The sequence below is a fragment of the Canis lupus genome, chromosome 27, assembly GCF_048164855.1.
Source record: "Canis lupus baileyi chromosome 27, mCanLup2.hap1, whole genome shotgun sequence".
Classification (NCBI taxonomy): domain Eukaryota; kingdom Metazoa; phylum Chordata; class Mammalia; order Carnivora; family Canidae; genus Canis; species Canis lupus.
In genome coordinates, this window is record NC_132864.1 from 30,538,913 (window position 1) to 30,552,041 (window position 13,129).

The window sequence follows — 13,129 nt, forward strand, 5'->3', positions numbered from 1 at the left end:
TGTTGACAATTTGAAATGGATGAGGAAGCCATTCTACTGGCAGTATCTTCTCACTAACATCTACAGGTGTGTGTTAGTGATGGTTAAATATGCTAGTGGATGTGTAAATTACAGATTTCAAGGTTTGGTTTAAGAACTCAAGGATAGTATCACCCAGAAGTTTTAGGTTTGACAGTGGATGTGATAAGTGGAAATTACTTTTTTAAATTATCTTCTTAGGGAGAAGAATCCATTTTCTACAGTGTGTTGAATTGGAAGCATTTATAAAATTACTCCTGTTGAAGAATGCATGTCCTGGGCAGCCAAGGAATAGAACATAGTGGACAGCTGCATTTACCTAACCAGTGTCTTTTCCCTCTCCTTTAAGAATAGCACCTCACCTTCCCTTTGGGAAGCAGCCTATCTCCCATACTACCCAAACATAATATGTAAATAGCATTTGAGTTCATGTTACTGAGGTATCCTCAGTTGCCCAGATTCTTGATTTTCTTGAATGTTAAGCTTCTCAAAAATTTTTTGTGAACTGCCTTATATCCTTCCTGTACATTACATTGGCTGTGCAGGCTGTTACATAGGTCTGAAAAAGATATCCCTTTACACTATGCGCAGAGGCCTAGTAGCCAGGGTCAATTTTTGTAATTTTTGTTACTTACAGTCAGAGAAACCCAACTGAATCAGTGTTGCTCCTCTGTCTTAGGCCTTCTTTTTTTTTTTTTTTTTTTTTTTTTTTTTTTTTTTTTTTTATTTATGATAGTCATACAGAGAGAGAGAGAGAGGCAGAGACACAGGCAGAGGGAGAAGCAGGCTCCATGCACCGGGAGCCCGATGTGGGATTCGATCCTGGGTCTCCAGGATCGCGCCCTGGGCCAAAGGCAGGCGCCAAACCGCTGCGCCACCCAGGGTTCCCATGTCTTAGGCCTTCTTGAACTATTCTGCAGAATCTCCCCCATTCCCATGGCTTTGGTTTCCAACTATATGTTGATAACTTCCAGATTCCTATTTTTAGTCCAGATATATTTCCTGAGCTCCAGATCTGAATGTCATCTGGATATTCCCCTGCTTGATAAACACACAGATCCTTCACACTGAAGGATCATTTTTCCTTCAAAATCTGCTCTTCTGGTGTTCTGTTCTTGATTAATGGCACCACCCTCCACCCTTATTTTCAAACCAGAACACAGGAATTAACTCTTGTCACTGAAGCTTCTCTTCTATCACCCCCGTCATCCCTATTAGTCATTAAGGTACATCATTTACATGATACACTCTCCTATGCTACCAGAACATAATATATAAATAGCATAATCCCTCTCCTAGTGTATCATGTAAATATACCTTAAAACTGTCTCCACTTCTATCAGCCTTGTCCAAGGTATCTATTCCTAAGACCATTGTGATGCCATTCTAGTGTCACTATCTCTACTGCTGTCCTACTACAGACTGTTCTTTGCAGAGCAGCTAGAGTAATCTTTGATACGAAATCTGATTGTGTCACTCCCCTGCCTAAAACCTTTTAACAGTTGCTCCATTGTTTCAGAATAAAATCTAAACTTTTATTCTGGAACTTTATACTTGTTTACAAGGCTCTTCATTGTCTTGCTCAAGCCTTTCACCACTTCAAACAAGGACAACTCAATTTTGTATGTTGGAGTTTCCTATAATATTTCATAGGAAAAAAGGATTCCAAATTTCTCTTTCCATGAACTTTCTAAATTAAATTTGATACATGTTACTACTATATAGAACTATCATAAGTGCCTAGAGAGCAACCAAATTCCTGCCTCACAACATAGACAATAGCAGAGAAACTACAAATTCAAATGTTAAAATGAAATATTAGAATTGTTAAGAGACTTTTTATAATTTTATGATAGGGGATCATAAGCAAAAAATCTAGAAGCTCTCAAGGAAATTACAGACATATTTGATTACATAAACAAATTTGGGGAAAACAAATCTTAGTTCTATAAAAGACACGTGAGAGACACATGAAAAATTTCCAACACAAGTGACAGATCGATGATTAATATCACTAACATACAGAGAGTTCCTACAAATTGATTATTACAAAAAGAAAAAAAAAAGTCACCCCAATAGAGAACAGTATTCTCCCTGTTGTACAGCTAAGAAAACAGGCTCAGAAGAATGAAGTAACTTGCCCAAGTCCTACAGTAGGTGATCACAGGTCTTGGGCTATGACACAAATTCAAGTGATTTGACTCCTGAGTCCACGCTTCGAATCATTTTTCTCTCTGGCATTTCAATAAGCATATGAAAGCAGATAAAGTGTATGCATGGTTAGTGAGATGTAAATCAAAACAACAGGGTACCATTGGTCACCTATCAGATGCAAAATTTTAAAAAGCACTGACTTCCAGTGTGGCAAAAATTAGGGTAAATGAAAACCTCTGTACATTGTTGGTGGCAATATGGAGTGTTCCCATCTTTTTAAAGGTAATTGGCCATAGCAATGACATTTTTTTAAATACATCTTTTAACCTAGCAGCCCCCCTTTGAAGAACTGTGTCTCAGAGAACTAAAAGCACTGCAATACAATACAAGGACACCAGTGCAAGAAGTTTGCTGCAACATGGCCTGTGGTAGCAGAAAACTGGAAACAACTTGACAGTCCATCAAAGGGAATTGGTTAAATAATTTCTAGAATTAAAAGCTGAAGTATTATGCAGCTTTTTAAAAGAATGAGACAGACCTCTAGCTTTTAACCTGTGGCATGTCTATGATATATACCATAAGTGAAAAGACAGAGTTACAGAGTAATGTATGTTGTGAACCCATTTTTGTGAAAACAAAACCTACAAATGTGTCAATGAATAAATGATCATCAAAGAAAGGTGGACACACAGCAGACATGATGTAACTTGAAGAGTTTGGAGAAACGTAGTACTTTGTACATATTGACATTGTTTCACTAGTTGTGGGCGGCACATGCCTTTTTTTTTTTTTTAAGAAAAAATTTAGTCATTTCTAAATTTAAGTATATTTAAAGCAAATTGCAATTGGACATTTTCTAATTAGAATATACTGGGCAGCCCAGGTGGCTCAGTGGTTTAGCGCCACCTTCGGCCCAGGGTGTGATCCTGGAGACCCGGGATCGAGTCCCACATCGGGCTCCCTGCATGGAGCCTACTTCTCCCTCTGCCTGTGTCTCTGCCTCTCACTCTCTGTGTCTCTCATGAATAAATAAATAAAAATCTTTTTTAAAAAAAAGAATATGCTAATAGAAGAGTGAGAATCAAAAAGTAGGGGAACAAAGAGTAATGGTTAGTTAAGTCTTAATATTTAGGATTGCCTTTTGAAGGTGCTTGTTTTCCAAGTGACTGGATAGGGCACTCTCTATAGTGAAGAACTGTACATTAGGGTGAACATTCTGACAAAGACTGGTTGTCTCCCTGTATCTGTCCTTCCTAGAACAAACACATTTTCCAGCCTCCCTTGCATGGAAGTATAACCCACTGACTACTTTTTAGCCAATGGGACATTAGCAACTGCTGCAGCTTGTCCTTAAAAGAGTATGCCCATTTTCTTCTGTTCTACTGAGCACAATGTGGGCTTGGTGGCAAGAACTTGAGCATGTCACAGTTGGACCGTGGAGAAGGAAGTGTGTGCAGATGTCATGGAGCAACAAGTTAGAAGGAGCCTAGGTTTATGATGAATGAGGAACCACCATACCAGGCCTGAACTCTTTACTTCTGGATGTTGTTTATAAGATAAATTCTGTCCTCTTAACATACTTGGTATTTGAGGTTTTCTGTCTCTCACAGCTGAACCTAATCTGCCCATGAATACTTTGATGGGAATATTTTTTAGGAACATCTCATTACATCTGTTCTAATTTTATGCTACTGAAACAACTTGCCCCTGGCTGGACTGACAGAAGTGCAATGTTCTAGGTGGATGACTGATTGAGCCACGAATCAGGCATATGTCTCCCATCAAAAACTAGTCAGTTGGCTTTATTAGCCAGGTGCCCATTCTTTATGCCCCCAGAATTCCCACTGCCATGGATATATATTGCTTTTTTTATTCCCACTATCTATCCCCACTTTTTTTGAATTGCCCTCCACCACTCTGTCTGTATGCTAACTATCCCTGGCTCCAGGGTGAGTACATAACCAAGACTGACCAACTAGAGCCCTGCAGCCCCTTGGTCAAGGTATTTAGATAAGGGATAAGCGTATGATCTAAGCCAAACCAATCTTATACAAACTAAAGTTAATCCTGAGAGGTGAGAGGGTGAGGGATGTTTAAACAACTGAGAAAGGCATTTCTTTTTGTTTTCAATCCACTGAATTTAGAAGTCTAAGGCTAACAAGTGTGGTACTGCTGATAACCATCTGACTACCATAAGAAGATGGTGTGTCCGAGAATGGAACATGCACAGGGACCTAACAAAGAGAATCCTTAAAGACATTGTTGCCCCCTGGATTCAGCCATGCCTGAAGCTAAACTAATCCTGGACATTTTTTGCAAGCAGTATATCCAACTTTCATCTAATTCATTTTGAGTTGTCTTCTCTTTTCATGAAACGGACAGAGTCCTGACTGAACCATCCCATTTCAATTTATTAACAACAGCAGACATATAGTAAGTGTTAGAAAATAGTATGAGATCAATTTATTAAGAGGCAGAAACTTAGAATTTGTTAACTCCAGTAGACAGAACCACAGAACTTTCTGCATTGGCAAGGCCAAAGACGCTGACATGCTACTTAACCTTTCTGAGCCGATTTCTTTATTCAGAAAAGTAGGCATAGCTATGGTCCCTATCTCAAAGAATGTGAGGATTAGGAGAAAGAATGAACACACAGCACTGAGCACAGTGCCTGACACCTAATAAGCCCTTAGTAAATGGCAGTTGTTAGCAATAATATTAAGGCATTAATACCCTGGAAGCCAGCCATTCCCTTGCCATCTTTTTAACCACAACTTGCCAGTGTCAATAGAATACATTCCATCATAGTCGATCTCTTTTATAAGGAAAACCAATTCCTTATTTGCCCTATCACCCTTGGAAGTGCTGGTGGCAACAAACATGTCACATTCCATTTCTCTCATAGGCTGAGGTCCTTGGATGCCACCTGTGCCAGCTGACCTGTTAGCAAATGTGACAGGAACCCTGGATTAAGGGTCCAATGAGGTCCAGTTCTCATTGATAAAAACATGTCCTTCTGGGATCCCTGGGTGACTCAGCGGTTTGGCACCTGCCTTTGGTCCAGGGCATGGTCCTGGAGTCCAGGAATTGAGTCCCACATTGAGCTCCCTGCATGGAGCCTGCTTCTCCCTCTACCTGTGTCTCTGCTTCCCTCTCTCTCTCTCTCTGTCATTGATAAATAAAATCTTAAAAAAAAATAAAAAAGGAAATATGTCCTTCCTCATCTCTGTCAGAGCAGGTGGCCAATCTGGGCATGCTCCAGACTGATGAGTGTTTCACCACTTCACTAAACCACACTGAGACTCAGCACTCCCAACTGCTGCTTCTTTGAAAAAGAAAACAGGTTTAGGTCACGGTTAAGAATCCTGGTCCTTTACACCAACAAGAATAAAAGGTATCTTTCTGTTCAGGCGTAATTCTGAATATCTCAGAAGACCTATGGCTTTATCCAAGCTCACCTCCCTGAACTGCCAGGACTTTGGGTCAGGGAAAGTAACTGAAATCAGACCTAGTCATTAGGTCAGGGAAATGGGCCAAAGCCATGTTTCATGAAGTGGCAAGCACTGAGGGACCTTGGGGAGCCCCAGTCTCATCATTGATATTCTTCTGAGGCAATAGCAACAGAACAGAAACATCCTAGCCACATTTGCCTGATTCAATGCTTGGATGTTTTGGACAGGAACTCAATTTCTCAAGTTTAGAAGATGTCTGGGGCTACCTGGATTTGAGGAGAAAGTAGTTTTCCCAGAGAAAGTATTCAAGTTCAGATGCTGTTTTAGGTGGTCCAGGACTCGGGAAACATACACAGATCAGGGCTTCAAAGACTGTAGAGTTGATGGGAAGAAAAGAGGGGATGACAAGGGGATCATTAAGCCCAACTTCACTCTTACCACAAAGATTCCCTGACATGGTCAAAAAATTACAGCAATCCTCAAGGTGGTGTTCAACTTCTATCCCATCTTCATAACACACTGCCTGTAATGCACTATGAATTATATTTTAAAATAAATCCTTTGGTTATCTTGCGACCAGCAAAATTATGCTGCAGTATATTCTTGTGGGTATTTTACACTATTCATTTTACAATGTGATCATTTAAGCTACACCACAAATTTTTAAGAGTATGTGACAAAACAAGCATGAAATCAGAGTCCAAGGCTACACACATACATCTGCCACCATCACCATTGAGCTAAGACAGCCCAGGAAGCCAGCCCCGGAAGCAGGGCCCACCTGGAGTCTCCATGAAAGGCAGCCTGTGGCAGGAAACAGTCAGACCTTGTGGTCCTTACAGAGGATCTAAGTAGTTACATGGCTTCTCATCACTTCCTGGCCCAAAGCAAGACCCCCAGCTACTTAGAGATGTTTCATTATCTCTAATAACAGGAAACTTGCCGTAATCAAAAGTAAATGTGGAAAATTTTCAAGAAACCTCAAGTCCATAATAGCAGGCATCCTTGGCCTTGGCTGAGAAGCAAGTTGATACCAAGTTGTTCTTAGCACTTCGCCAGATGGATTGCTGTTTCCTCATGCCTTGGGCACCCAAAAAGGGAACAAGGGCTCAGGCTGTGTTTATGGCTCTTTGCCTGATACCTCTCCCAGTTCCCTCTTTTAAGGCAAAGAGCTCTGTTCTAATCATATTCTGCTCTCCAGAGTCTGGCCTTGCCTATGTGGACCTGTTTTGTGATAAGTAGATACTTTTGGCTTTACTTTCTGTGCTTGTCTTTGGGCCTAACAGCCTAAGGAGAAGCAGAACATGCTTATTCCCGTTCCCCCTCTTGTTTCTCTCATTCCTTGGTCTTTCTTCCACTTAGAAAATATGAGTCAAGCTTCCATGTTCCCCACACATGGGCCTTACAAGAAACCAACCACTTCTTTTACCATCTGTAGGTACCACCAAGTCAATGTGGAGGAGACCCTCACATACTCTCCACAGCTCTGGATCCTCCCCCTTTTTCTAATCCTACAGTGCCCACCCTCTGCCCCTGCCTTGTGAAATTTCATATGGAGGAAGGCGCTCAAGATATATAAAGACTCCTATGATAGGGACGCCTGGGTGGCTCAGCGGTTGAGCGTCTGCTTTTGGCTCAGGGCATGATCCCAGAGTTCTGGAATCACATTCCACATCAGGCTACCTGTGTGGAGCCTTCTCTCTGCCTGTGTCTCTGCCTCTCTCTCTGTCTCTCATGAAAAAATAAAATCTTTTTAAAAAATAAAAAAAGACTCCTACTAGAAAAATGGCTATAAGAAACTTGAAAACTTTATCTACGGGTTGCTACTATGAACTTCAGCCAAGATGTAGTGTTACAGGACCAATTACATAATTTGTGGGGCCCAGTGTAAAATGAAAAGACAAGGGCCCTTGTTCAAAAATTATTATGAATTTCAAAATGGCAGCAGCAGATTATTAAACCAAATGTGAGGCCCCTCTGAGCACAGGGCTCTTCTAAGCATGGGGTCCTAAGTATGCATGCAGGCCCCATGCCCAGGAATCGCAAATACCCTTTGGTTAACAGTATGAACACATCCATGCACCCAGTCTTCCAGTTCTGACCAGTATCAATATTACAATATGTAGTAATTATCATTTACTAGTGCTAGGAATAGAGCTAAGCCCTCTGCCTATTAACTCAGTTAAAACTCCGTTGTTTTATTCCAGTCATTACAGAGGAGGAAAACCAGAGTCCCTCAGCTTGTAGGTGGTCTTCCACCCAGATTTCTAACCAAAACCCCATCTTCTAAATGACAGATCTCTATCAGCCTGTAAATCAGCGGGATCCATGATGGTAGATAAATAATAGAGGCATTATAGGCACTCAAACTAGGACTGCAATTTACATGCATCATCTCATTTGAGTGTGAGTTTCTGGTGTGAGATTTATTCCATAGCCCTAATGCAAGAAGTTTCCCATGCCTTTATCTCATTCAATACTGCCCTGAAGTCAACTTGCCCACACACAGCCCCACACACAGCCCCACACACAGCCATGGACTCTTTGTGATGTCAGAAAATAGGCGCCACACGGAAGCTTCTCTGCCTACTCATGGACATTATGACATAATGGCCAAGGACTACTTTTCCTTCTGGTATCCAAGGACTCTAGCCTCAGTACCTCAGACCTATACCTGGACCTTCACCTTCTTCACTGCCAGTGATATATTTCAGCTTCTCCCTGAAGGAGCAATGTAAGGACAAGCAAGACCCAGGTCATCTCCATGTTTGAACATCCTCCAAATCCTATCCCCCTCCTGATTTCAAATTTTCCATGGCCTTGAAACACCAAACACTAAGGGCATGGGGCTGGGAGTATAAGGCAGAAATTCCAGCCTCCTTTTGCTAGGGCTTAGCTGGGGAAAGGAACTGCTGACACTGGAGGGTGTTTTTTCATTTTAGGAACTCGCCATATTACATCAGGTTAAGAAGTTTTGACTGGAAAGAAGGATCACTGATCTAAGGTCCTATTGCTAGGAAGTAGCAGAGCTAGGAATTTGAAGCTCTCAGACTTTAACTTTCAACTGTGGGCCACCTACTCCCCCTCTCTTGTTTCTCCAAGAAACTCCATCATTAGAATCACTATGGAAAAGCTCATTGAAACTTCCCAGGTCAGAGACTGGCTTACAGAATGAAAAACTGTGGGGACAATCTGCATTTTTAAAATCCTGTGTGTTACCTACCAGCTTTCAGAATTTCTATTTGAAATTTCAGCCAACATCACAATATTAAGTGTGGGCAGACAAACTCTTAGGTGCCCCCACAATGATCAGTGCCTGCTGGCATTCACACTTGTCTTAACTCAGAGTGCCATAAGAAAATACCACAGATTGGATAGTTCATTCAACAAAAACTTATTCTCTCAAAGTTATAGAGGCTGGAAGTCTGAGATCAGGGTGACCCACCAATTTGGTTTCTACGGAGGGCTCTTCCTGGTTTGCAGATGGCTACCTTCTCACTCCATCCTCACATGGCCTTTCCTCAGTGTGTGTGAGGAGAAAGAGTGAACTCTTTGGTGCCTCCTCTTATAAGGACAGTAGTCCTTATCAGATGAGGGCCTTACCCTTACGATCTCATTTGACCTTAATTGCTTCTGTAGAGGCCTCATCTCCAAGGATAGCCATGCTGGGGTTAAGGTTTCAACATGAATTCAGTGGGGACACAAACATTCGGTTCATAACAATCTTTAAGTAATCCATTCTGCTTGAGTTGGACTTCTCCCTGAGATGAGACTTGTGATTTTTTTCTAACCAATAGCATCTGGCAAAGGTGATGGGATGTCCTTTTGTGATACATTACATTATATAAGACTCCATCTTGCTAGAAAATTTGCTCTAGAGGCTCTTCTTGCTGATTTGTTGAAGTAACCATTTTGGGAAAGTCCACCTGGCAAGAAACTGCCTCTAGAGGCAGAAGGTGGCTTCCAACCAAAGGAGAAAGCTGGGGCTGTCCATCTTATAGCCACAAGGAATTGAATTCTGCCAACTTGAGTGACCTTGGAAACAGGTTCTTCCCCATTTGTGCCACTGGATGAGGGTGCAGTCTGGCCAACACCTTAATTGGAGCCTTGTGAGTCCTTGAGAAGAGGAGTCAGCCAAGCCATGCCTGGACTCCCAACCCACAGAAACTGTGGGATAGTAAATGCATGCAGCTCTAAGCCCCTACGTTGTTTGTTACACAGCAATGGAAAGCTAATACATTAGAAAACCCCTCAATCTCCATTAACGAGGCTGCATAGATGGTTCCTCTCCTTTTCACTGTTACCTAGAAGCAACTTGTGTACTACTGAGCATGACAAAGAGCACGTCAAATTGCCTATTTAAAACAAATTTTTAAAATTTCTTGATTATGAAAGGTAATAGATACTCATTGTAGAACATTTGGAGGCACACCAAAAAGAAAATAAAAATTACCAGGAATAATTTCCTCCCACCCCCTTAGATAACCACAGATAACATATTGGCAAACCGCCTCCCCCAACTTGGTTCTATGCAGAGAGACTGGATAAAGTTACAAACAGAGAACAGTCTGTACGGACTGTTTTGTAACTTGTGCTTTCCACGGTGTCAGCCCACATTTTCTAAAGAATTTGAAATATCAGAGGGGTGAATTTGTTCCTGGGATTTTGGAACATTTCCAGACTCCACTTTTAATGGCCTCAGGTTTTTCCCAGGCTGGGCTTTGGGAAGGAGGACTCAGAAAGAGGAAACTGAGGCCCTATAATGGATGACACACCCGAGGCCAGATAGCCTGTTGTCTCCCAGAAATTTCTCCCCCCTTCAAATGCCTCATAACATTGTAGTTGAGCTATATCCCCAAAGCTCTTAGCCTTGGCCTTATTAGCAGAGTTCAGTTGTGTAAGCCACAACCTAACCTCTAATCAAGAGGGGTTCTCAGACAAGCTTGGAATAGCAGAAGCCAGCACCCTTCTGCCTGAGACTTGGGCAGCCCACCATCCATGAGTCCTGATTACCTGTCCCTCAGAGCAGTGAAAATGACCCCTGGCACACCGTTTCAGAACTTTTAGGGCTTAACCTTCTTTTAAATGTGAAAGGGAGGGGCACCTGAGTGGCTCAGCAGTTGAGCATCTGCCTTTGGTTCAGGTAGTGATCCCAGGGTCCTGGCATCAAGTCCCACTTGGTCTCCCCGCAAGAAACCTGCTTCTCCCTCTGCCTCTCTCTGTGTGTCTCTCATGAATAGGTAAATAAAATCTTTAAAAAACGTAAATGTGAGAGAGAAAGCAGTAAGGAAGGAGATGAGAAAAGGAAGGCAAGAATCATTCATCCAGTAAACTTTATCAAGCTTCTGGAAGTGCAGGCCCTGAGCTAGATACTAAAGTCATGGAGATAAATACCACAAGGTCCCAACCCCTAAACAGTATTTTTGTATTTGAATGTGTTACAACAAACAGGTGTTACTTTTGCAATAATAAAAAAGTGTAGTAAGAATTTTGTTGGGGATGCCTGGGTGGCTCAACAGTTTGGCACCTGCCTTCGGCCCGGGGCATGTTACTGGAGTCCTGGGATCGAGTCCCACGTCGCACTTCCTGCATGGAGCCTGCTTCTCCTGTGTCTGTGTCTCTGCCTCTCTCTCTCTATCTGTGTCTCTCATGAATAAATAAATAAAATCTTTTAAAAAAATAATTTTGTTAAGAATACCTGAGTTGGGGCATCTGGGTGGCTCAGTCCATTAAGCATCTGCCTTTGGCTCAGGTCATGATCCCAGGGTCCTGGGATGAGCCCCACGTCGGGCTCCTTGCTCAGCAGGGAGCCTGCTTCTCCCTCTTTCTCTGCCTTCCACTCCCCATTCTCATGCACTCTCTGTCAAGTAAACAAATAAAATCCTTTAAAACATTAAAAAGAATGCCTGAGTTAGGGGCACCTGGATGGCTCAGTCAGTTGAGTATCCTACTCTTGATTTTGCCTTGAGTCATGATCTCAAGATCATGGGATTGAGCCCTGCATTAGGATCCCCACCCAGCAGGGAGTCTGCTTGAGATTCTCTCTCTCCCTCTCCCAGTGCCCCTCCCCTCCCTGATCTCTCTATCTCTTTCTAAAATAAATAAATCTTTAAAAAAAAAAAAAGAATGCCTGAGTTAAACATTTCTAAACTGTGATTCTTCCAGTTGTTTATCATTAAATAACATACCAAAACTTTGTGGTATAAAATAACAACCATTTTATATACTCATGATTCTGTAGGAACAGAAATGGGCAGAACATAGTATGGATGACTCATCTCTGTGCTTAGATACCCTGGACACCAAGTGGAGTGCCTAAAATGGCTATAGATTGCTGGGACAGGAATGACTCAGATGTCTTTCTCATTGTCCATGCATGGCACCTGAGCTGAGAACAGGTGGATAGTTGGAAGGAGGTTGACATCTTTCTTGATCCTCCTTTTCCACATGCCTACCTTGGGCTTCCCCTCAGCATGGCAGTCTCAGGTACAAGTACACCCTTTGTACATGGTAGCTGGCTTCCCCCAGAATTTCAAGAGAGAGGAGATCCTCTTAAAGGCAATAAGACAGAAGCCACAGTGCCAAAGTCACACACCATTACTTCTATTTGTTTTCTATTCATTAGAAGCAAATCACCAAGTCTAGCCCATACTTAAGGGAGACAGAACTAAGCCCTATCTCTTGAAGAGCACAGTGTTAAAAGAGTTTGTGGACACATTTCTCCAAAAGTACCCTAACAGCCATATTCCACTACATCCTGGGCATTAGACACCCTCTCCAAGCCTCTGGTCTCTTGGAACCAATTCAAGTTCCTCACCTTGTATCCTAATGAGCAATATGGCTGATTTCTGTTTCCCCCTGGTCTCTCTCAAACACTCTTTCCTTCTCCTCTACTCACAAGCATTTATCAGTGTACATTTTCCCATCCTTTAAACAGTCCCTTCCCTTAAGTGAATTCTGATGCCAATTGTTAAAATATTGAAAATTCTGTTTCTTACATGAGACTTTTATAAAGAAAATCATTTTGAATGAAAAGTCCATGTCCAGCCATACCGTTAAGCAAATGTAAGGGCAAAAGAAGATATCCGAAGACAGGCTGGAACTACAAAACTTTCTCTTGTACACCCTCTCTGAAAAAAACTACTTGAGGATGTACTCCAACAAACTGATAAAGGAGCCCAGGAAAAAGACTAGGAAAAAAAAAAAGAAATAGTGGAAATAAAGCAGGAAAAATTTTGAAAAAATTCCAACCTACAGCTATTCAGCAGACCTAAAATACAATCTATCAAACCTAGAATTGGATATTAGATGTCTCTGAGACAAAAACTGTAAGGATGTAATAGATGTCATTGTGCAAATTGAGTAAAAATCTGAAAACCATTAAAAGTGACATGAAGGTAAAAGACTCTCTGACTGCCATAAAGGGAGAGCGCAGTTGGAAAATCTGGGAGAGACACAAGCTATGCTGGAAAATCGTGGTAAGGGTAAAATACACATGATTTTGG

The 13,129-nt window shown here is 41.8% G+C and overlaps 1 long non-coding RNA gene across 1 annotated transcript; it reads left to right on the forward strand.

Annotated features, from left to right (window-relative positions):
- The first annotated feature begins 767 nt into the window (after positions 1–767).
- On the forward strand, positions 768–12,833 carry LOC140619601 (uncharacterized). Its single transcript, XR_012019475.1, has 2 exons — positions 768–8,358; positions 8,567–12,833. It is a non-coding gene; the product is annotated as an uncharacterized lncRNA (long non-coding RNA).
- The last annotated feature ends 296 nt before the right edge of the window (positions 12,834–13,129 follow it).